The sequence below is a fragment of the Apium graveolens genome, chromosome 4 (assembly GCF_009905375.1).
Source record: "Apium graveolens cultivar Ventura chromosome 4, ASM990537v1, whole genome shotgun sequence".
NCBI classification, from domain to species: domain Eukaryota; kingdom Viridiplantae; phylum Streptophyta; class Magnoliopsida; order Apiales; family Apiaceae; genus Apium; species Apium graveolens.
The window spans coordinates 278,335,976-278,359,601 of NC_133650.1; the positions used below are offsets into that span (position 1 = coordinate 278,335,976).

The window sequence follows — 23,626 nt, forward strand, 5'->3', positions numbered from 1 at the left end:
TGCATGCAAGGGCTTTCTTGTAATTTGCTAAATATGACAACTAAAATTTATAATGATTTATGTTTATAAAATAAAATACAAGTTCAAAAATTATAAAATTTATACCATAAAATAACTTGGATTTTTAGAGACTTTATAAAATCATTTTCAAAATTTGTGAACAAAATACCTTTTAAAAGAAAATTTTTCCAAAGCTTAAAATATTCCTTATAAATCAAAAATAAAGAAATTAAATAAACTCTTGCTTTGAAAAATCATATACTACACAAAGCAAATTTATAATGCAGAAATTTTCACTCACACTAGCGTACAATTATTGAATATATTTTCATTTGACTTTAATATTATACCAAATCCACAAATAATATTACATAAAATGCCGGTCATAACATCCTCTCCCCCTTAAGGGATTCTGTCCCCAGAATCTAAGAGAAAAGATGAAGATGCCGGGAACGCATATCAGACTCTAACTCCCAAGTCGACTCTTCGACCTTAGGGTTCCTCCAAAGTACTTTTACTAACTTTACTGACTTATTTCTAAGACTCTTTACTTGCCAGTCGTGTATTTTAACCGGTTTCTCCACAAATGACAGGTCCGCCTGAATTTCTACAGGTTCATATTCTATCACATGGCTAGCGTCATGATTGTACTTCTTAAGCAACGACACATGGAACACTTTATGCACATGCTGATACTGAGGTGGTAAGGCCAACTCGTAGGCCACCTTTCGTACTTGACTCAAAATCTCAAAAGGACCTATGTATCTAGGTGCTAACTTCCCTTTCTTGCCAAATCTCATCAACCCTTTTCTAGGTGACACCTTCAGCAACACAGCTTCACCAACTTGGTATTGAACATCCTTACGCGCTGGATCCGCATACTTCCTCTGTCTGTCTTGAGCAGCAAGCAACCTTTTCTGAATTAACTTGACTGAGTCATGCAACTGTTGTACCAAATCCGAGCCGAGAATTCTTCCTTCTCCTACTTCATCCCAACTTGTTAGTGATCTACATTTTCGCCCGTACAAAGCTTCGTATGGTGGCATGCCGATACTGGAATGATAGCTGTTGTTGTAAGAGAATTCAATCAACGGCAAGTGATCATCCCAACTTCCTGCAAAATCGATTGCACAACTGCGCAACATGTCTTCAATTGTTTGAATTGTCCTTTCGCTCTGACCATCAGTCTGCGGGTGGTATGCCGTACTCATATTCAACTTTGTGCCAAGACATTCCTGAAATTGCTTCCAGAATCTCGAGTTAAATCGGGGATCTCTGTCTGAAACTATTGATACGGGTACTCCATGCCTTAGTACGATTTCGCGCATATACAGGTGAACCAACTTGTCCAGTGACGACTTCTCATTTATTGGAAGGAAATGCGCCGACTTCGTAAGACGATCAACTATAACCCATATTGCGTCATGTCTGGATTTCGCTCGCGGTAGTCCTACTATAAAGTCCATAGCGATATTTTCCCATTTCCATTCTGGAATCTTCAGGGGCTGAATTAATCCGCTTGGTCGTTGATGTTCTGCCTTTACTTTCTGACAAGTATAGCACTTCGTAACCCATTCTGCCACGTCTCGCTTCATATTTGGCCACCAAAAGTTCTTCTTTAAGTCTTGATACATCTTGGTGCTTCCCGGGTGGATTGAAAATTTCGAATTGTGGGCTTCATGGAGGATCTCACTCTTTAATTCAGGTACATGGGGAATCCATATTCTGGATGAAAACCTTAGTATCCCTTGCTCATCTCTTTGAGTGTTAATCTCCTCTCCAGATAACTGATTCTTCTCTTTTTCCATTACTTCCTCTTGACACTTCTTTATCTTTTCCCCTAGTGTTGGCTGAAAGGTCATTGCATGACAAACTTCCTCGACTTTTCCATAAGCACAAAGTTCCAATTCCAATTTTTCGATTTCTTCAGATAACTCTTTTGATGTTATCATCATATTCAATCTCTCCTTCCTACTCAGAGCATCGGCCACTACATTCGCCTTTCCAGGATGGTAATTTATCGAGCAGTCATAGTCCTTGATCAATTCCAGCCATCTCCTTTGCCTCATATTGAGCTCTTTCTGAGTAAAAATGTACTTTAAACTCTTTTGATCCGTGTAGATTTTACACTTCTCTCCATAGAGGTAATGTATCCAAATCTTGAGTGCGAACACTATGGCGGCTAGTTCCAAGTCATGCGTCGGGTACTTTAACTCATGCGGCTTCAACTGTCTTGACGCATATGCGATCACTTTACTGTGTTGCATCAACACACAACCCAAACCCTTATGTGAAGCGTCGCTGAATATTACAAAATTCCCTTGATCATCTGGAAGTACCAACACCGGAGCTGTTACTAACTTCTGCTTTAACTCTTGAAAGCTATCTTCACATTCTGCACTCCATTCAAACTTTTGATTCTTTCTGATTAACTTGGTCAATGGTGTGGCGATCTTCGAGAAATCCTTGACGAATCTTCTATAGTATCCGGCCAATCCTAGAAAACTTCGCACTTCCGTAGGAGTCTTTGGCCTCTCCCAACTCATAACTGCCTCAATCTTTGCCGGATCCACTTTAACTCCCTCATTTCCAATAACATGCCCCAAAAATTGAACTTCCTTTAACCAAAACTCACATTTGGTAAACTTGGCATACAACTTCTCTTGTCGGAGTATCTCCAATGATATCCATAGGTGTTGCTTATGTTCTTCTTCCGACTTAGAATAAATAAGGATGTCATCAATAAATACCACGACAAATTTGTCCAAATACTTCTTAAATACCCGATTCATCAGATCCATAAATACGGCCGGAGCGTTGGTCAATCCAAACGGCATTACTAGGAATTCATAATGCCCATATCTGGTCCTGAATGCGGTCTTAGGAATATCTTCTTCTTTGATCTTTAATTGATGGTATCCCGATCTTAAATCAATCTTCGAAAAGCATTTTGCTCCCTTCAACTGATCTAAAAGGTCATCTATCCTTGGTAGCGGGTAGCGGTTCTTGATCGTCACCTTATTCAACTCCCGGTAATCTATACATAGACGCATACTCCTATCTTTCTTCTTTACAAACAGAACAGGTGCTCCCCATGGCGACGTACTTGGTCGTATCACTCCTTTATCCAATAATTCTTGTAGCTGGCTCGCCAACTCTTTCATTTCTGCTAGTGCCATCCTATACGGGGCCTTTGAAACTGGTTCCCTGCCTGGAGCAAGGTTGATCTCGAACTCAATTTGTCGATCTGGTGGTAAGCCTGGTAGTTCGTCGGGAAACACATCGGGGAACTCGTTAACTACAGGAATATCTTCCATGCTGAGGCTGCCTCTCTCTGAATCCACTACATATGCCAGGAATGACTCACAACCTTTTCTAAGTAACTTCTTAGCCTGAACAATTGTAAGAAGTAGTTGCTCTTGCCTCTGCCCCTTAAATACTACCTTCTCTCCACTCTTCATCTTTAAATACACTCTCTTGGTCTTACAATTTATCTGAGCGCTATTCTCTCCTAACCAATCCATTCCTAAAATTATATCAAACTCTCCCAACTTGAAGAGTATCAAGTCGGCTGAGAACTTATACCCCGAAATATCAATCTCACACTTTGGACAAAATTGATTCACAGGAATCTTCTCTTGGTTCACAATTACCACATTTACTACCTCACTCATAATCATTTTCTCACATTGAAGCTTATCAACAAAAGATTCTTATATGAAAGATCTTGTTGCTCCCAAATTAATCAATACTTTAGCTTTGACATTATTGAGTAAAAGTGTACCTGCTATCACCTCCGAATTCTGTACAGCATCCTTCATCTTCAAATCAAATGTCCTTGCTGTTGCTTGTGGGGTTGGTGTAGATGGTGGAGGTAATGCCAATACCTCAGCTGGCACGCTTGCACTGGTACTTGCCACATTCATTAGAGCTTTGACTGGTCCGGTTGCCTTGCACTCCCTAGCTATGTGTCCAGTCTTCCCACACTTGTAGCACGTAACTCCTGGCTTCGGCATCTTGCACTCATTTGCCAAATGTCCCTTCTGATTGCACCTATAACAGGTCATGCTTAGCTTATTGCATACTCCGGGGTGCCTTCTTCCACAGTGCTTGCATTCCGGTCTCTGGAACCTGTTTTCTCCAACTTGCCCTTGGCTTGCCTGGTTGTTCCCTTTTGATTCTTGCCTTTTGCCCAAATTTCCCTTATTTTGAAAATTTCCGCCCTTCTGGAAACCAATCCTCTTTATATTCCGATCTTGCGAACTTTCGGCTTCAGACTTTTCTCCATAAAATGGAACCTTCCTCTTCTTGTTATCCCTCTCTTTCCTTGACTGCATCCCATTATTCTCAATCAGAGCAGCTTTCTGTACTACTCCCGCATAAGTTTCAAGCTCAAACATAGCCACCCTATCTCTGATCCAAGGCTCCAATCCTTGCTGAAATTTCTTTGCTTTTTCCTCCTCAGTGCTGGTATACTTTGTCACAAACCTTGACAACTCAGTGAACTTCTTCTCATACTCCAATACAGTCATGTTCCCTTGCTTCAACTCAAGAAATTTTAGCTCCATCTGATTCTGCATGTACTTAGGGTAATACTTGTCCAGAAATAACTTCTTAAATCTCTCCCAAGAAACCTGCTAAGTGGCTTCCATAGCCTTTACTAATTCCCACCAATAGATGACTTCTCCCTTCAAGAAGTAAGTAGCATACGGCGTCTTCTGATCGTCTCCTAACTGTACCAACTCAAAATCCCTTTCCATCTCCTTGATCCATGTGTTAGCTATCATTGGATCAGTGGTATCATGAAATACAGGTGGATTCACATTCTGAAAAGCCTTGAAAGTGACAATTTGTCTAGGTGGTACTGGTGGTTCAGGTGGTTGGTGTGGCTCACGGTTATCTTGGTTTTTAATTCATTGTTGAAGAGTTAGTTGTTGTTGAGCTATAGCATTGGTTTGCTATTGCAAAGTTTCCAGTAGTCGAAGAATATTTGGGTCTGTGGTGGATGTGGTTGTTGGGTTCTTCTTTTTGGGAGGCATGATCCTGAAATAAGAGTTGTGTCAAAACAGATATGAATGATAAAATGATTCGAGGGTATCGTCTGGCATTCTCATTTACATATGGGGTCAAGTTTCCAAATTAAGCAGATATGATGATAAAAACATAAAATAAAAGTTGAGAGCAAATGGAACAATAGCACATAATTATTGAAATTTTAAAGGTCACAGTACATAGGATTGGGACAAAGTCTGATTCTAAGAATAACAGGCTTATTTAAAGGAAACAACGGAAACAACTGGGGATTCCATAGAGTCTGATAGTACAACAATATGAAAGGTAAATGGAAAGAACTAAGGTTCCACTCCATCTGAACGGGGCTTGGTAGTCTTTTCCTCTCGAAGCGTCTTCACAATGCTCTAGAGCTCATCCGCCACCATCTGAATGACATAATGGCTGGTACGGTCCCGGTACGCTGGCATCTCCTCAAGCTTAGTGTTGACGTACTGAACCAAGGTCTCAAGTCTCGGAGTCATCTGCTCCTTGGGCTTCCCTTCGTAGTTTCGGCTGTCCGGATACACGTTCTTCAGTCGGTCTATCAGTCAGTCGTACTTGCCCTGAAGCATGTCGAACTCGCGCCTCAACTCAGCATACACGGAGAAAGCAATAGTGTCGTCCGACCCAGAGGATGGCGAGGAATGCGCCCTTTGCTGACAACCAATAAGAGGAGTTTTAATAATAATTTACTTAACCTACTCTCTCGCATAATATCTATAACCTACACACAAATCCTATAACCTATTTGGGCTATCCAGGGACTCTAAACCGTAGCTCTGATACCAAAACCTGTTACGCCCCCAACTTGAACAACAAAATAAATATAGCTATTATAAAATTTTAAAAGAAATAACACAACCAAATCCAAGATCTTACAGTTTAGGGTTTGGAACAGCCCAACACTACCAACTATTACATCTGATTTTGAATACCAAGTCCTCACACAACTATTATTACTTATTCTACCTGAGCTCGAACATAAGTGTTAGGGCGAAATCACGCACTAATATTCACGCAAGTATACGCGTTCGCAAATAATATAAAATACTTTCTAGTTCGTTCCCTCAGAGACTCAGACTAAATTTTTGTCTAATTAAACTCACTCACCAATGTATGACTACTTCTCAATGTTAAGATAATAACACTTAAAATTGTTGATTAAATATTAACTATAATTAACTACTTAATTAACCACTTAACTAACACTTCAACTTATCAATAATAAAACACTCATGAGATCACAGCTTCATTATTACTTCCTTCTATAGCCATTGTTATTACTTTTAGCATGTGACAGTGATGACATTAATCGAATAACACGAAACTGATAAAAGCCAACTTTCATTGTACTAATACCATTCTACCAAGCATCCACAATTAAGATAGAAGTTGAATAGTCATCAATTATGTTGAGTTCCTATATGTCTACAGAAATTGACAACACAACGATTTAAGCACAAGTTATTCTTTTTGATTACATAGGGCAAATAAAACTGTTAGAGTTACCCACTAATCATGCACAACATACATGAACCTATGCTAGCATGGCAAGTTCTAAATCTCAAGATCCACCGTCGCTTCACAAGAGATTAACACCCTATCTTATATGTTCACGACGCACATAAGACGAATACGCACAACCAATACTAGATATCATGCAATCATCACACACTAAAGTATTAAACAATTAACTAAAGAATTTCATAATAAATCCGTTGCAACCCCATGATCACGATTAGCCCATAATAGAACTTATCGCCATCATGGGTTCATATGAAATCATGATAATCAACACAAGAAAATAATAACTAAACTAATTATATTAAAACAGAGTACGTCACAAGAGTAAATAAGTCAAAGCAAGAAAACTAGCATCCAACGTTACAACGAAACAAGAATCACAAGAATATATGCTTCCTCTTCGCTGCAGTGTGCTAAATCGGTCTTCTTCCCTATCTCCTTCGCTTCTTGCGCCAACACCATTTAAAACATAATCTCCTTCTTATTCTCTATGAAAACGTCTCAAATCTACTTATATAATAGTCCCATAAAACTCAGATTACATAGAAGTTGGAAGCCAAACAGAAGTAGAAGTCTAAAATAATTCAGCTTTTCCCCGACCCTGCGCGGCCGCTCAGCATTTCTGCGCGGGCGCGCAAGTCTGCTGCGCGGCCGCTCAGCATTGCTGCGCGGGCGCGCAGGACCCTACTGGAAAAATTCCCGGTTTGCTCCGTTTCTTCGCCGTAATCTGCCCATTCTCTTCCTCTCGCAATGGTGAACACATGCCAAAGCTTATTCTTGATGATTCCTCCTCCGAAATGCAACTAATACCCTGAAATGCATAAACACTAGAAAAACGCATCAAATACACAAAATACTTGATTTCAAGACACCAATTTAAGCCATTTTAAGACGTTCTAAGTGGTATAAAATGCCACTTATCACACCCCCAAACTTAAATCGATGCTTGTCCTCAAGCGTCACAGACTCAAAACAAATAAAAATATGCATGAATGCAATCTATATGAAAATGCAACGATCCCCCTTACTACAATTAACCAACCAAATTGTCACGTCTCAACGAATGCAGTTAGACACTAAAGATCAATAAACTCATGCAAACGGACATACAGCCAGAAACGTGGTGTGTGCAAATGCTTAACAGATATGCTTCGGAACTAGACCAATTACTATGACTAGACTATCCTCAAGGCAATCCTACGATTATACAAAGAATAAAAATTCTAGGCACAAAGTGATATACAACACTACAAGAACTCTAGAGCTTACTACGGAATCGTGCTTTTTATTTACAACTCAAATGCTTATTTGACCGTGCAATGAGTGAGGTCCACAAAAGACTTATACAATGGTATCCATGTAACGAGCGTTAGGTTAGCGGATCCCAGACTCTAAAAGCCTTAGGTCACTAGGCACAAAGTCCCCTAAGAACTTAATAACTCGAATACCAAAGAGCCCACTCTTGATCAATTGTGCAAAAATTAATTTTTTTTTCTTTTTTTCTGAGCAAGTGCGTTTCGCTCCATCTTGCTCAACCCTAGACTACTCGCATAACATGCGAGCCGGCTACTAGCCATTTGACGCCTAGCCACAACTAGCAACAAATTCCATTTTTACTCCATTTTTTTCTTTTTCATGCCTTTACCACTAAGAACCTATTATCAAATTCTAAGCATAATAAATAGATTATCCTCGAAAATAATCAGATCATAACAACAATCTAGCCTTTAAGCATTCTCTAAGACTTAGTGAAAATACAAGTGCTTCTAGCATGCATATCAACCTACACAACTTAATATCACTTTAATGCTATCACTACACTTGCATCAATATCACAATTCAGTCGATAAATCATTGCAAAAGGGATCATGGTATATGCATGAGCTATATGATATGACAAACAAATAAAGCTATATAAAAAAAAACTTATATGGCAAAAATTATGCAACTATATGAACTAACTATCATGAATATGCAGCTATATGACACACACAAAATATTCCTTAACTACCACCCCCAAACTTAAAATCTTCACTGTCCCCAGTGAAGGTAGTAGAAAGGAACACAGGGTATACCTACTCGGAGTCATCATCATCATCACCCTCAGTGGGTGGAGTATCAGGCGGCGGGTATGCAGAGTCCTCACCAAAAACTGGCCACTGGATATCAGCTCCAAGGCCTCGAAAAGCAGTCCCTAACGCAAGGGTGAGCTCCTGAGCAAACCTGCTCTGCGTCTCATACATGGCATCCATCCGCCGTGAAAGCCTCCTATACTGGGCATCACCCATCCCAGCACCCTCCTGAGCTCTCGAAGAACCAGCCTCACCACGCCCTGGCCTAGCCATAGTAGCACCTCGTGCTGGACGTCCTCCTGGAAGACGATAACCCAGCCCATGCTCCTCAGGCTCACCACCGGTCCACTCCTGCATCCCATTCAGAGTGCCAGAATCTATCGGAGCTGCTGGTAACTGCAACTGCTCATGAGCCGGCCAGTTCACTCCTACTGCTCGGCATAGCTTCGTAACCGTGGATGCATAAGGGATGTTCATATGCTTTGCTCCCCTAAAAAACTTCAGAATTCCTTGGTAGATAAACTCACCAAGGTCCACATAGTATTCCTCATTCAGAATTCCCCACAACAACTGTGCTCTCTCAACTGTGACCTCGTGTGCATGTGAAGAAGGCAAAATATTAGCACATATAAATGCATTCCATGCACGGGCATACCTGTTCATGGCGATCTCCGGAAAGTGACGATACTCATTATTGGCTGGACTGCGGTTCCAAACTGTGCCCGGTCGACAGAGAGTCGCACAAATCAAATCCAAGTCAAAATCCTCAGCAGTCTTTTCATTCCAGTTCTCCTCCTCGGGCTTCCTCTCTCGCTGTCCAATCACACGGCGAATCACCGCATGATGATAATCAACCGTCAGCCCACGAACTACAGAAAACCCATTCTTTTCAGCCTTCGCGTTCGCGTAGAACTCGCGAACAACACTCATCGGTACTGCTTCGGGTGACTCACAAAAAGCTATCCACCCCTTCTCTGCAATCATGGGCCACAACTCACCATCCCTCTCTGATGGTAAAAACCCCCTCTCCTTCAGAATCGGCTTCCCCAACAGCCTAGTGTACTCCTCCTCCGCAGCTCTGTCAGTTAACCGAGGCCTTGCAGCAGTACCCCTTGATGAATCAGCAGTAGGAACTGTGCTGCTGCTGTCAATAGTGCGTGCTCTCTTGGGTGCCATTGATTTGTGAATAAAAGTGTGTAAAAACTGATTTTTGATGTTTATGAGAGGGTTTAAGTGTAGGAAGTTTGTGGGAGATATGTGGGATAGGTGTATGTATATATAGGGTGTGGAGTAGGTTAAATTAGATTAGGAGTGGGGTTGAGGGATAAAATTATGGGGTAATGGGAAAAGAATTCGTGGGTTTATGGGCTGTGATGGGTTTTTGTGTTTTGTGTTTTTTTTTCTGAACTGTAAAAAATTTTCTGGAACTCGACCCCTGCGCGACCGCTCAGCATTTCTGCGCGGGCGCGCAGCAAGCTGCGCGACCGCTCAGCATAGCTGCGCGGGCGCGTAGAGGGTCTCTGGAAAAAAAAAATTTCAGCCCCTTTTTTCTGATTTTTTTGTGTTTTTGGATAGGTTATTAACTTCTAAGGGTTCCTGTAACAACAATTCATGGTTGCCTCCCACGCAGCACTTCTTTTTCGTCATTAGCTTGACGTTCCGTACCTTTCTCAAGTAGTCAACAAAATGGCACTAACCACCTCTCAGTTTGCCATGTCCCCATAGTAGTGCTTCAACCGCTGACCGTTAACCTTGAATGCTTGGTCCGAATCATTCTCAAAAATTTCCACCGCTCCATGTGGAAACACAGTTTTGACAATAAAAGGTCCAGACCACCTTGATTTCAACTTCCCAGGAAAAAGTCGGAGCCGAGAGTTGAATAACAGAACTTGTTGCCCTGGCACAAATAACTTAGGATGTAGCTTCCTATCGTGCCACCTCTTCACCTTTTCCTTATACATTTTATTATTCTCGTACGCTTGCAGTCGAAATTCATCAAGTTCATTAAGCTGAAGCATTCTTTTCTTACCAGCTGCATCTAAATCCAGGTTCAATTTCTTCAATGCCCAATAGGCCTTATGCTCAAGCTTCGCCGGTAGATGACATCCCTTACCGTACACCAACTGAAACGGTGACATCCCAAGTGGAGTTTTGTATGCTGTTCTGTAAGCCCAAACAGCTTCATCGAGCTTTAAAGACCAATCCTTCCTTGACGGACAAACAACCTTCTCTAGAATGCGCTTTATCTCTCTGTTAGACACTTCCGCTTGACCATTTGTTTGCGGATGATAGGCCGTAGCTACTCGATGATTCACATTATAACGCTGCTTCATAGAAGTGAACTTACGGTTGCAAAAATGCGATCCTTCATCACTTATGATTACCCGAGGCGTTCCAAACCTTGTGAAAATTTGCTTATGAAGAAAATTTAGCACTGCCTTTGCATCATTTTTCGGTAAAGCTTTAACTTCGACCCATTTTGAGACATAATCGACTGCCAGCAAGATGTACTGATTATTGCAAGACGAGATAAAAGGCCCCATGAAATCGATTCCCCATACATCAAAGACCTCGACTTCAAGCATCACATTTAATGGCATCTCATCCTTCCTTGACAAATTTCCCACTCTTTGGCAACGATCACACCTTAAAACAAACTGATGAGCATCCTTGAACAAAGTAGGCCAGAAAAAACCTGCTTGCAGAATACGAGCTGCCGTCTTCTCACCTCCATAGTGTCCACCATAAACCGTGGAATGGCAGTCTCGTAATATCCCCTCCGTCTCACAGAACGGGATACATCTCCTGATGATCTGATTAGCTCCCTGTCTAAACAAATATGGTTCATCCCACATATACCACTTCACCTCATGTAGAAACTTCTTCTTCTGAGCGGATGTCAAATTAAGCGGCATTATATTGCTGACAAGATAGTTTACAATATCTGCAAACCATGGTTCTTCCTCCTGAATTGCAAACAACTGCTCATCCGGAAAAGATTCATTGATTAACGTCCTATCTTGTGAAGTAGAATCGGGATTCTCCAACCTAGAGAGATGGTCATCTACTTGATTTTCAGTACCTTTTCTATCTTTGATCTCTGACTCAAATTCCTGAAGTAAAAGCACCCAACGAATGAGTCTTGGCTTCGAATCCTTCTTAGAAACCAGATAGCGAATAGCTGCATGATCAGTGAATACTGTTACTTTCGTACCAAGTAGATAAGATTGAAATTTCTCAAAGCCAAAGACTATAGCCAAAAGCTCCTTCTCAGTAGTGGTGTAGTTCAATTGGGCCCCATTTAAAGTCTTACTCGCATAGTAGACCACATGGAAGAGATTTTTCTTGCGCTGTCCCAGAACTGCACCTACCGCATAGTCACTCGCATCACACATCATCTCAAACGGTTCTGTCCAATCTGGTGCTGTAATAACTGGTGCCATGATCAAACTCCCTTTGAGAGTCTCGAATGCTGCCAAACATTCATCATCAAATTTGAAAGGCACATCTTTCTCAAGTAAATTGCACAACGGCTTAGATATCTTTGAAAAGTCCTTGATGAATCGCCGATAAAAACCCGCATGACCGAGAAAACTACGGATTCCTTTCACCGAATTAGGTGGGGGAAGATTTTCAATGACTCCCACCTTGGCCTTGTCCACCTCCAGACCTTTGCTAGAGACCTTATGCCCAAGGATAATGCCTTCACGCACCATAAAATGACATTTCTCCCAATTAAGCACCAAATTAGTTTCCACGCATCTTTTGAGTACGGCGCACAGATTATTCAAACATTCATCATATGAGTGTCCAAAGACGGAGAAGTCATCCATGAACACTTCGACGTTATTTCCAATCATGTCAGAGAATATAGCCATCATACATCTCTGAAAGGTGGCTGGGGTGCCACATAACCCAAACGAAACTCTACGAAAAGCAAATGTGCCAAATGGACAAGTGAAGGTAGTCTTTTCCTGATCCTCTGGTGCAATACAAATCTGATTATACCCGGAATAACCATCCAGAAGACAAAAATACTCATGTCCCGCCAATCTGTCAAGCATTTGATCAATGAATGGGAGAGGGAAGTGATCCTTCCTTGTGGCTTTGTTCAATTTTCTATAATCCAAGCATACTCTCCATCCTGTAACTGTTCGAGTAGGGATGAGCTCATTCTTTTCATTTGCGACCACAGTGATACCTCCTTTCTTAGGTACACATTGCACGGGGCTCACCCACGAGCTGTCAGAAATAGGATAAATGATGCCTGCATCTAGCCATTTCAGAATTTCTTTCTTCACCACCTCCTTCATGATCGGGTTCAGTCTTCGCTGCTGTTCCACAGTTGGCTTACTACCTTCCTCTAACAGAATTTTATGCATACAATATGAAGGACTTATCCCCTTGATGTCTGTTATGGTCCATCCTATAGCCGATTTGAATTCTCTCAAAATCCTTAAAAGCTTGTCTTCCTCACTACCTGAAAGGTCAGCTGAAATAATAACAGGTAACATAGATGAATCACCTAAAAAAGCATACCTCAAGTGTTCAGGTAATGGTTTTAGCTCCAAGGTAGGTGCTTCCTCTATTGATGGTTTGAGCTTCCCTTCAGCATTCTTAAGGTCAGAAGTACCAAGAGATTCAAATGGTATGTCGAGCTTTCGCTTCCATGGAGAAGCATTCAGATATTGTAATTGCTCGTTGCTATCTTCATCATCGCTGTCAAAATCCCCCACTAAGGCCTTTTCCAATGCATCAGACATTAGCATGTGCTCGAGTTCCGAAGTAACTGCGGAATCAATCACATCCACTTTTAAGCACTCCTCATCTTCTGTAGGGAATTTCATTGCCTTGAATACGTTGAAGGTCACATCCTGATCTTGGACCCGCATAGTAAGTTCCCCTTTTTGCACATCTATCAAAGTACGGCCAGTAGCCAAGAATGGCCTCCCCAAGATTATGGGAATCTTCTTATCTTCCTCAAAATCCAGAATAACAAAATCTGCAGGAAAGAAGAGCTTATCCACCTTGACGAGCACATCCTCAACTATGCCCCTTGGGTAAGTAATGGAATGGTCCGCCAATTGTAGCGACATGTATGTGGGTTTTGGATCAGGCAGATCCAACTTTTTAAAGATCGACAACGGCATCAGATTAATGCTTGCTCCCAAATCGCAAAGGCACTTGTCAAAAGTTAGATTGCCAATGGTGCAAGGAATGGTGAAGCTTCTTGGATCTTTCAGTTTTGGTGGTAACTTTTGTTGCAGAACCGCGCTGTATTCTTCCGTGAGAGCAACGGTTTCAAGGTCATCCAGTTTCACCTTCCTTGAAAGAATAGTCTTCATAAACTTCGCATAACTAGGCATTTGTTCCAGAGCCTCAGCGAAAGGTATATTGATGTGAAGTTTCTTGAACACCTCCAGAAACTTCCCGAACTGTCTATCCAGCTTTTGTTGCTGCAATCTCTTAGGAAAAGGTGGTGGAGGATAGAGCTATTTCTCCCCTGTATTAGCCTCAGGCAGAGTGTGTTCAACAGTAGTCTTCTTTGGTTCCGCCGCTTTCTCCTTTTGCTTAGATTCTTCATCTCTAACTTCAGCTTCGACTTCTTTTGCCTTTTCAGCATCAGCTACTTTTCCAGACCTTAAGGTAATAACCTTGACTTGCTCTTTAGCTTCCTTCCTGCCTGGTACTTCCGTGTCACTGGGAAGAGTGCAAGGTTGACGATTGAGCACTGCATTGGCTAATTGACCGATTTGATTTTCCAAGGTCTTGATAGAAACCGCCTGACTCTTGCACAACAGCTTAAGTTCCTCAAAATCAGCACTAGTAGGTGCAGCTGCACTTCCCTGTTGAGGATATGATTGCCTTGTAGCATACTGCTGTGGTTGCTGGAATCCAGGTGGGTTAAACTTTTTACTTACTCCTTGCTGATATGGTGGCTGAATAGCATTCTGATTATTCCCCCAACTGAAATTTGGATGATTTCTGTTGTTAGGATGATAGGTCGCTGGCACAGGCTGCTGTTGTCGCTGATAATTATTCACATACTGAACAGATTCGTTGACAAGAGAACACTGATCCGTAGCATGAGAACCTGCACAAAGCTCACAAACCATAGCTATTTGATTAACTCCATACGTAGCCAAAGAATCAACCTTCATTGATAGGGCTTGGAGCTGGGCTGCAATAGCGGTGGATGCATTAACTTCCAGAATACCTGCTACCTTGCCTGACGTCATCCTCTGAGTTGGGTTTTGATGCTCATTTGCAGCCATTGTCTCTATAAGATTATACGCCTCAGTATAGCTTTTAGCCCATAAGGCGCCTCCAGCTGCTGCATCGAGCATGGGCCGAGATTGGGCCCCCAAACCATTATAAAAACCAGTGATTACCATCCAATCCGGCATTCCATGATGTGGACATTTTCTCAACATTTCCTTGTAGCGTTCCCAAGCCTCGCACATAGATTCTGTAGGTTGCTGCGCAAACTGAGTAAGAGCACTCCTCATAGCAGCAGTCTTTGCCATTGGATAAAACTTCACCAGAAACTTTTGCGCAAGATCTTGCCACGTAGTGATGGACCCAGCTGGTTCAGAATGTAACCAGTCTTTAGCCTTATCCCTCAGTGAGAATGGGAAAAGCCTCAACTTGATAGCCTCATCAGTCACGCCATTATACTTAAAAGTGCTGCAGATCTCGACAAAATTCCTTATGTGCATGTTGGGGTCTTCAGTTGCCGCTCCTCCAAAAGAAACAGAATTCTGCACCATCTGAATAGTGCCCGGCTTGATTTCAAAGGTGTTAGCTTGAATAGCCGGATGAAGGATGCTTGACTGATTGTCATCAATTTTAGGCCGAGAAAAATCCATAAGAGCTGGATCAGCTTGAATAATAGGTTCTCCCATGTTTACTGGTTCTTTCTGCTCAGTTCCTGAATCCGAATCCTCAAAATCTAACTTCTCCGGAGTATCAAGAACTTCGTCTTTCTCCTCAGCTGTATCTAAGGTCCTCTTGCGAGCACGAGAACGAGTTTGCATAAACGCTTGCTAAAGTACCTGAAACACAACCGAAAAGAGTAATTAACTACTACGTCCTAATCACTGAGTCCTAATGACCAATGATGGTAAGTACATAAACTAAACAAATACGCCGAGTCCCCGGCAGCGGCGCCAAAAAACTTGTTAGGGCGAAATCACGCACTAATATTCACGCAAGTATACGCGTTCGCAAATAATATAGAATACTTTCTAGTTCGTTCCCTCAGAGACTCAGACTAAATTTTTGTCTAATTAAACTCACTCACCAATGTATGACTACTTCTCAATGTTAAGATAATAACACTTAAAATTTTTGATTAAATATTAACTATAATTAACTACTTAATTAACCACTTAACTAACACTTCAACTTATCAATAATAAAACACTCATGAGATCACAACTTCATTATTACTTCCTTCTATAGCCATTGTTATTACTTTTAGCATGTGACAGTGATGACATTAATCGAATAACACGAAACTGATAAAAGCCAACTTTCATTGTACTAATACCATTCTACCAAGCATCCACAATTAAGATAGAAGTTGAATAGTCATCAATTATGTTGAGTTCCTATATGTCTACAGAAATTGACAACACAACGATTTAAGCACAAGTTATTCCTTTTGATTACATAGGGCAAATAAAACTGTTAGAGTTACCCACTAATCATGCACAACGTACATGAACCTATGCTAGCATGGCAAGTTCTAAATCTCAAGATCCACCGTCGCTTCACAAGAGATTAACACCCTATCTTATATGTTCGTGACGCACATAAGACGAATACGCACAACCAATACTAGATATCATGCAATCATCACACACTAAAGTATTAAACAATTAACTAAAGAATTTCATAATAAATCCGTTGCAACCCCATGATCACGATTAGCCCATAATAGAACTTATCGCCATCATGGGTTCATATGAAATCATGATAATCAACACAAGAAAATAATAACTAAACTAATTATATTAAAACAGAGTACGTCACAAGAGTAAATAAGTCAAAGCAAGAAAACTAGCATCCAACGTTACAACGAAACAAGAATCACAAGAATATATGCTTCCTCTTCGCTGCAGTGTGCTAAATCGGTCTTCTTCCTTATCTCCTTCGCTTCTTGCGCCAACACCATTTAAAACATAATCTCCTTCTTATTCTCTATGAAAACATCTCAAATCTACTTATATAATAGTCCCATAAAACTCAGATTACGTAGAAGTTGGAAGCCAAACAGAAGTAGAAGTCTAAAATAATTCAGCTTTTTCCCCGACCCTGCGCGGCCGCTCAGCATTTCTGCGCGGGCGCGCAAGGCTGCTGCGCGGCCGCTCAGCATTGCTGCGCGGGCGCGCAGGACCCTACTGGAAAAATTCCCGGTTTGCTCCGTTTCTTCGCCGTAATCTTCCCGTTCTCTTCCTCTCGCAATGGTGAACACATGCCAAGGCTTATTCTTGATGATTCCTCCTCCGAAATGCAACTAATACCCTGAAATGCATAAACACTAGAAAAACGCATCAAATACACAAAATACTTGATTTCAAGACACCAATTTAAGCCATTTTAAGACATTCTAATTGGTATATAATGCCACTTATCAATAAGCATCAGCATCACAGGTCTTACGGGCAGTCTGCTTGAATCTAACCATAGCTGCTAGCTGTAATATCAGGGTAAAGCAAAGAGTGAGCCAAATGCTCAACAAGTGCTAACAGTACGACACAAACACAAATCGAGATATACCTTTAAGAATGACAATGGAAAGACATAACCAATGATAACGAGAGATAGAACTATGTGAGATGGCATCATTTTGCTTGTATCAAAACAATTTTAAAATCATGTCTTAATCAAAATCATTTTATGACGCTACGGATTACAGCCGGTGATCAGCCGCGAAGTAATCCCGAACCTCGCTGGGTTCTAAAACATTAACGGGAATCTCTAGGAAACTTTTAAGCCTAATATAAGTGTGGAAAGGACTCGCGTCTCAGTCCAGATCCACTATTCAAGAAAATATTTATCACCCTTTGGGACTGAAAAACCCACATTTCATTTATTTCAAAAGCTGATGCCGAATTGTAACAAAATCTCTTTTAACAGTAAATATTTTTATTAAGGGATTATAGATCAACTCGAGACACGGGAAATATGGTACTAAATCTCAGGGCCACGATTCACAAAACTATACTCTATTAGGGTATCTGAATGGTTTTCATGTATCAAAGTTTGGACAAGGGAATTTAGTGAGGCTATTGGATATTATGAAAGGAAGTGCCAAACTGGGCTTAAAGCAATGGTTTCTCATCAAGGTTTAAGTGCTGGATCATCAAGAATGTAAGCTTCATGAATACTAAGGGTGTTAAGGTATGAAGAAATGATTTTTAGCTCAGGATATATCAGAATTGACAAGCTTTAGGATAAGAAAGAGGGGTATCAATCAATTAGGAATTATGTTCTGACTATCAGAGTTCAAGGTAAGGTTTTATAGGGGTTCAAGTATCAGGATGAGATATCAATACTTAGGAATCATTGACATGTTAATCAAGAGGATCAATCAAGTAATATAATAACTCTTTATTTTATCATGGCATTTAACTATCATGAAAAGACTTTTGAACTACTTGCAATACATACTCGAGGGTTCATGGCATTTCTATATAATTCAAAGATAAGCGAGAGATACGCTTGATTTAAACATATCAAAATGACTCAGGATAATTGCATCGATATTTATGAACTATTTATAGTAAATATGAAGGTCAAGTTGAATCACTTGCCTTGAGATAGGCTGGTCTGGTCTGACTGGTAGGAGCAACTGGAGCTTCACTCGACTTTTATGACAAGTTTTCCCTCGTCTCGAGATCCTACATAAATAATAATGATCCTCATTATAATATATTCTTACCATCTTAACCTATTTACAACCCGAAATTAAACATGGATGGCACTTAGGCCTATACGCACCTAATTTATATCCACCTTTATATTTCAAATGTACACACGTAGCCACATAATCACATATCGTATATTAATATCAAATAACACCATATATACCATAATGCAACACTAGGCTTGGATGATCTCGACTCACCACTTAAGTCACTTGGTCGCTAAACTAGACAAAGTCTTCAAATTTTGGCTCCCTAACTCGATGTGCCTTTCCTAAATTATCCAAAACTTATTGACCCTCACTTGTGACTTTTGCTCTACTGACCTTATACCATCTTACAACTATGGTGGTCGACCTAATACTCACTTCTAAGTGTTCTAAAACTATGTGATAAGTCATAGTGCTCACTGGTGCAAATTTCAGAATGACAACTATAGTTTCTTGAGTGCATTAGGGACTCTTAAACTACAAGTTTTCCTTCAAAACTTTTACACAAGACTCTCCTGACCTAAGGGCATCTCACAAGCTTGATGTGGCTCAAGGGCCTGGCTTGGGCCTTCTTGGGCCTAAGCTAAAAGTCCAAAGTTCCCCTGTTTTTCTGGGCAGAAAACGCCCTGACTTGAATTAACTTGTGACACATGGTTCTAACTCATATCCTATGAACTATGGTTGGAAAAACTTCTCTGACACTCCCTCTAACTAAGGCCAATAGGGCCTGATGAGGGCCTACCCATGACATGGTCAAATCTCCCTATTTCTAAGTTATAACAAAACTGTCCCCTGCTGGACAGATTTTGTGATTCTACTTGTGCACCTTACCAAATGACATGAAAACCTCCAACCAACTCCTAAAACCTTTTGTATACTCCCAATACTAACTTCTGGTGGCTTGGGCCTCAAAGTGCACATCAATGACATGGTCAAAACTCACTCTAAACCTCAGGGTACTAAACTGATTTTCTGCAGAAACTATAACTCTCATTTTCCAAGGTTTTGACTTGACAAACTCAACTACCAACAACCCAATACTCAAACCAAGATCTAAACATGGTATTCTACTGAACTAACTCCCTTATTCTCAAAATAATCTTGGTGAGATCATCCTTACCTAAGGTACAATTATGGCAAAACAAGAGAATCTACACTTCACAAATCACAAATCTTCATGCTTTTTGAAACAACAAGGTATGCATTTTTATAAAAGATAATCACGAATTATTACCATGCAACAAGAAGCATAAATCAATATTAACACATTATACCTACTGAAATTAAGGCTCACTAACAAAATCTTTCCAAATGATCAAAATCTTACAACATTCTAAAAGAAATCCTCATGCATGCATGCCTTCGGGTTTTTCAAACCAAAACAACACATTTTTTACATATATTCCATCTTAAAATTGACATGCAAGCCTAACATAAGGTATACCTAGATGATCACTTAGCATGCAAGGAGTTTTATCAAATTTTCACCACAAAATTCAAGTCATTATCACATAAACATGCAAAAATTGATCAAAATAACAAGAATGATTTCAAGGACCATTCATTCGGCTCCCATATGGTCATGGCCAAATGAAATGGATGGAAATGGCCATTAAATCATCAAGAATTTCCTTCTCATGACTTGGCACTTATCCATTCATTGTAGTCCTCTCAAAAACAATCTTAAATCCATAAGAATCAAGATTGTATTTTGAGTTTCACTAAAACCTTTACATGCAACCCTTAAACTTAAACTTTCTACTCAAAACTCTTTGAAATATGAATGATCATGGTATGGGAGATAGCATTTACTTGTATAAAGAGTAGAAGCTTGGTGGAGAAATGAAGAAAAATGGGGAGGGGTGGTTCTCGGCTAAACCCGAGAGTGAGAGAGGGAGGGCCGAGAGTGATGGAGGAGGAGGGAGAGAAGAATGAGTGTGGTGTGGGTGATGAGTGAAAATGATCATGTCTTTGCTTGTTTTATGGTATTTGATTTGACAAAATGTGAGTGGAAAGGAGAATTGATAAGTCTATCCCTCCACTTATACTTGGTGCATTTTGCATGCAAGGGTAAAGAAGGAAATTGGCTAGAGAAATAAGAGTTAGTGGGGTTGGAATTGTCCTTTTTGTCCTTGAAAAGAATGAGAGGGTGGTTTGCATGCAAGGGCTTTCTTGTAATTTGCTAAATATGACAACTAAAATTTATAATGATTTATTTTTATAAAATAAAATACAAGTTCAAAAATTATAAAATTTATACCATAAAATAACTTGGATTTTTAGAGACTTTATAAAATCATTTTCAAAATTTGTGAACAAAATACCTTTTAAAAGAAAATTTTACCAAAGCTTAGAATATTCCTTATAAATCAAAAATAAAGAAATTAAATAAACTCTTGCTTTGAAAAATCATATACTACACAAAGTAAATTTATAATGCAGAAATTTTCACTCACACTAGCGTACAATCATTGAATATATTTTCATTTGACTTTAATATTATACCAAATCCATAAATAATATTACATAAAATGCCGGTCGTAACAAAAAATATGATTTAGTAACAAAGAATATTATCTCAAGAGAGTCAAGCAAAACCAAGAATGCTGGTAAAGTGAATGTAGGGCATCTGTCAATTAAGCAATTGAATGATAGATTAGAAAATATTGAGGTTAAAATAGAATCTAAAAGGAAAACTAGTTGGAATGGGAAAGTAGGGATTAACAAACATAACAACTACACTCCTGGCAAGTATGCACCTAAAAAAATATGTGTAAAGTATGGTAGTATTAATCATCTGTTTACTAATTACAAGTCTGTTGAGAATGCACCCATATCTGCACCTTCTTCTTTGTTTAACATGCCTATATCACCTATGCATGCCATGCCTCTTATGCCTCCACAGAATTCACAAGCACATTTTGCTAATATGTCATTTGCACACAATTCTTACTATGCTGCATTTAAAAAACCATAAATGCCATATAGCATGTCATTCTGGAATAACATGTATGCACAACTTATGCCATGCTATGTTAATCATAATGTGCTTGATGAATCTCAAACTAATCATGGGTTTCTAAGGCCTACTCCCAGGATAAAGGTTGGTCTTGAATCACCTAAGTCTAATGGTGGAAAGTCTAAGAAACTTAAGAAGAAAGCTAACAAGGCAGGACCCAAGGAAACTTAGGTACCAGAATCAACTTGAATTAGTTTTGATGTGTGCAGGGAAATAGAAAGAATATATGGTACTTGGACAGTGGATGCTCAAGGCACATGACTGGAGATTTTACCCTGCTCACAGAGTTGAAGGAGAACGATGGCCCTAATATGACCTTCGGAGATGACATCAAAGGATATACTATGGGATATGGGTTGATTTCAATAGGGAATGTCATCATAGATGAAGTAGCACTAGTTGATGAACTCAAACACAATCTTTTGAGTGTAAGACAACTATATGATAAAGGCAACTCAGTTACCTTTAATTATGAAGCCTGTGTTGTCACTTGCAAAATGGTCCTTATTGGAATAAGGAAAGGAAATGTGTACTTAGCTGACTTTAACTCCACATATGCAGATTCAATTACTTGTATTTTTAGCAAAGCAAGTCAAGATAAAATTTGGCTATGGCACAAGAAGCTATATCATTTGAATTTCAAGACAGTGAATGAATTGGTCAGGAAATACCTTGTTAGAGCTATTCCTCAAGTTAAATTTTTAAAGCATGGATTATGTGGTGCTTGTCAAAAAGCAAAGAAAAAAAACATCATTCAGAGGGAAGCTTGAAACAATAATTGATGAACATTACAACTGTTGCATATGGATTTATTTGGATCATTCAATATACTGTCAATTTCCAAGAAGAGTTATTGCCTAGTGATTGTAGATAATTTTTCAAAATTCTCATGGATATATTTTCTTGGATCCAAGGATGAAGCAAGTGAAATCATCATCAATCACATCAGGTTAGTCAACAATCATCCTGATCTCAAAGTTAGAAGAATTAGGAGTGACAATGAAACTGAGTTCAAGAATTCTATAATGAGGTTATTTTGTGAAGAAAATGGAATCATGCATGAGTTTTCAGATCCAAGGACACCACAAAAAAATGGAGTAGTTGAGAGAAAGAACGAGTCATTTATTGAAGTTGCAAGAACTATGCTAGAAGAATCAAAGTTATCAAATTATTTTTAGGCTGAGGCTGTCAATAATGCATGTTACACTCAGAATATTTCTTTGATCAATCAAGCCAAATGCATGACTCCTATCAATTTTTCAAGAAAAGGAAGCCAACACTGAACTTTCTTCATGTTTTTGGATACAAGTGCTATATTCTAAGGAATCAAGCTGATCAACATGGAAAGTTTGATGCAAAAGCTGATGAAGGTATCTTTGTTGGATATGCTATTGGGAAAGCATATAGAGTCTACAATCTGAGAATCAACATTGTTATGGAATCTGTACATGTTGCATTTGATGATAAAAAGATTGAAGAACTGAAAGATGAAGGTTTCCATGCAAACCTCAAATTTGACAATGTTGATATGTAATGTGATGATAGTGATGATGAAAGTGGTCTAGAAGGAATGGAAAAATTATATTCAAACTTGTCATCAAATAAAGCAACAGCAGTTGATGCACAGAGTGCTGCATCCGTTGAAAGACAAAGTGCATCATCCGTTGAATGACATAATACAACATCCGTTGATGATCATTTTTCAATAGGCATTGAAGTCATTCTAGATCATTGTCTTCAAATCAAAGATCCACCAACTCAGGGGGAGTATCATCTAGTCAACACTCAGTCACATATCAAGACACCAATGAGGCCACTTCATCTAGGGAAAATCTACCACCTCAAAGAAAATGGACTAAGAGTCATCCATTTGAACTGATCATTGGTGATGTAGCATCTAGAGTGCAAACAAGGTGAGCAACTCAATAAAAATGTATGTACAGTAGCATTCTATCACAGAAAGAACCAAAGAGGGTAGAATAAGCTCTAATGGATCCGGATTGGGTTTTAGCTATGCAGGAAGAGCTAAACTAATTT

The 23,626-nt window shown here is 39.7% G+C and overlaps 1 non-coding gene across 1 annotated transcript; it reads left to right on the forward strand.

Moving 5' to 3' along the window:
- Positions 1-15,053: 15,053 nt before the first annotated feature.
- Positions 15,054-15,160, forward strand: LOC141722386 (small nucleolar RNA R71). Its single transcript, XR_012575406.1, has one exon. It is a non-coding gene; the product is annotated as a small nucleolar RNA R71 (small nucleolar RNA).
- Positions 15,161-23,626: the final 8,466 nt, after the last annotated feature.